The sequence below is a fragment of the Aplysia californica genome, unplaced genomic scaffold, assembly GCF_000002075.1.
Source record: "Aplysia californica isolate F4 #8 unplaced genomic scaffold, AplCal3.0 scaffold00197, whole genome shotgun sequence".
Classification (NCBI taxonomy): Eukaryota; Metazoa; Mollusca; class Gastropoda; order Aplysiida; family Aplysiidae; genus Aplysia; species Aplysia californica.
This window is the reverse complement of record NW_004797467.1, coordinates 209,561-212,730: the sequence shown is the minus strand read 5'-3', so window position 1 is coordinate 212,730 and position 3,170 is coordinate 209,561.

Sequence of the window (3,170 nt, the reverse complement as noted above, 5' to 3'; positions counted from 1 at the left end):
GTAGAGAGTTGTAAGAGATTGTGGGGTTCGAATGCTACTAACTGTGTGTCTTAATAATCATTCTCTTTATCTTTCTTTCTCTTCCCGCTCGCTCCTCCTATCCTCTTCCCTTATGCTATTCTCTCTCTCCCCATTCTTTACGCCTCTCTTTCTCTCTTTCTATTTCTCTCTCTCTCTCTCTCTCTCTCTCTCTCTCTCTCTCTCTCTCTCTCTCACTCTCCCCCTTTCTCCCCCTCTCTCTCCACTCTTCCTCCTTGAGAACAATCACTTTTTTATCTTCATAGATATGTACCCCGGTCCTTTCTTCCCTCACAACTAACCCCCAGTTCCCACAGTTTTATGACCTGGCCATTGAGTATTCTATTATTTGTGTCCCGATGCGGTGGAATTAGGCGCTCGTCAATCTATAAGTTATGGGGTTATATTTAAATCATCTTAAAGCTTGTTCATTTCCCCTTCTTTTGATGAAAAAGTATTCATCTTCTATCTTGAATAGAGGTGACTTTTTTGCTATCAAAGGAGGTGGGTAGGGGGGGGGGGTCGTCTACTGTCAGATGTAAAATTAGCGAGATAGTGACCGACAAAGTTTATTGATTTAAATTCCACAGCTTGATTGTCTTTGAGAACTGCATATTTACATGTATGTTTGTGTCTTTCATTAACGTTTTCCAGTAAAAATCCTCTTAGAAATGTGTTTTGAAATGCACCTAAAAAGTGTTGAGACAAACAGAAAACAAAAAATACATAAAAGTTGCTCAACGAGCTGTAAAAAAAGTCTTTTTCTTTGATGCCATCGACTGATTTCACTACGGTGACACACGTTTCATTAAACTATGCTTTATTTATTTTTTTCTTTTTATATAACTCTCACTTGTTCCAAATGCAGGGAGATTTTTTTGTATTACTTTACTTGACCGAACAAAGTCTACCGCTCCCCACATGAACCACTTTGATGTTCTTGAACAAAACAAAAATCCATTTTCCCCGTCATGTCATCCCAGGTCCCCAGGAGCCAGAGTTTGTTGACAGAGTTTCCCGCGCAAAACAGGGACCGCCCTCCCACAAGTGTCGCCATTATTGGTGCACTATTGCACGCAGAGAGTGTTGAGTGGATGGTCAGCTGCTGTGACGTTATCGCCTGTACAAGTAATGGTCTAGCGAAATGTTTATCGCGTGGGTGTCTTTGAAGTGAAAGAAAAAAAAATACATAAAAGAAATGAAAAGAAATCCACAATTTTGTCGCTATCCCGATAATAATACTAAGTCACTGACATTGGACCACGTGTCTCTGAAGGCTGCGTGAAGGGTGGGAGACTCATCCAGATATAATTTGGTTTCATTTCCATTTAAATAATTGAAACAGCACATTCAGGTCGAAATCTCAAGACAAACACACGTGAACTCGTTTCCAGATTGCAAGAGATCAGATAAGAAGAGGCCTGTGTTTATCAAATTATGCACCGTTACAAATACAGCGTTACCGAGTAGTTCCTTTGGTTGAAATACTTATCCCTCTCAGTTTATCTTATCGCGTTCTTGAGATTTTTTGCTGGGATGGTGTATTACACATTATTGAATAGGCAATTTTCGGACCATCAGAACCCAGTACGTAAAATTGAACCATTTTTCATTGACTCATACCGCAACAAATACAGGGGCCCCTCAAGAATGTGTTTTGTCGCCAGTTTTGTTTACACTGTATACGAACAGTTGCTAAATAAACAATTTAAGTAACACCAAGTTGATCAAACTTGCTGACGACTTAACCATAATTGGGCTCATTTAGGCTGACAATGACGAAACTTCTGACCAGAATTTTATTATAAACTTTTCTGAGTAGTGCAAAACTTATGAGCTTCTTTTAAATGTGATCACCCTCTCCCCTCCAACCCCCCCCCCCCCCAAACCAAACAAAAAAACAAAAAAAAAACCCAAAAAGCAAAACAAAAACAACAACAAACAAACAACAAAACGACCCCCAAAACTAGTTGAAAACCTTAGAAAAAGAAGTTGCCATTGCAGCCACTCGAAATTGAAAATGAAAACATCGAGTAAAATAAGTATTTAAGTGTAACAATAAACAACAAAGAAAAAAATAACAAACTCAACTGGCACACGTCTCTCGAGCTTAAAAAGTGAACAAAAGACAATCTTTTTTGGAGAACGCCCATGTTGTTTAAAGTTGATAAACCATTGCTTTCCATATTATATCACTGAACCATAGAAAGTGTAATCAATATCTGTATGAAAGCATGGACAGGGAGCACAAGAGAACAAGATATCGAAAAATTGAATTGATTAGTACAGAATGCAAGCACAAAAGTCTACATTCCCCTAATTTGATGAATCATACATTATCGCTTGCACTAAAAGATCTATTCCATCTTTTTGGACAACAAACATTCCTTGTTCACTCAAATAAAAATATCAATCAGAAGTAAAAGACCTAAGCTTTTGATATGTACTAAAGAAAAATGCAGTTCATTTTTACCTCCATCCTTCTAACTTCTGCCTTCTTAATTATCCTGAGGTGGTGTCGGTAGACTAAGTGGTTAAGCTACGGGACTCGTAATCGTGAGATTGCGAGTTTGGGGTTTCGAGCCTCAGCTTGGTCCGACGTTGTGTCCATGGGTAGACCTAAGGCACTTTCCACAAATTTTCTACTGGGCTCGGTCCTTTCGGATAGGGACGTTAACGGAGGTCCTGCTTCTTGGATAATCGACTCGTGGTAGTGTTGGTAGAGGCGTTAAAAGCCTATTCTGTTTCACCAAACATCCAAGTATCCCTTTGGCCTTTAAAGCATGCCGTATCAGAATATCATTGAGTTACAATCAGAATACTGAGTACGCATCTAGCTTAACACTAATATTGTTTACAATTAATAACTCTTCATTTATAGTATGCATGTGACTGTGAGCTTGTTTGTGAGCGCAAGCATGCTATTGTCTTATTATGGTTATGTGCTCAGATGTGTGTGGAAGAGAGAATGAGTGAGAGTGTGTGTGTGTGTATAGGTGTGAACAACGCGTGCGTATGCGTGTGTGTGCATGTTTGTGTGTGTGTGTGTGTGTGTGTTTGTGTGTGTGTGTGTGTGTGTGTGTGTGTGTTTGTGTGTGTGTGTGTGGTGAAGCACCAAACCAATGTGCTACGATTTGGACAATATAGATAAT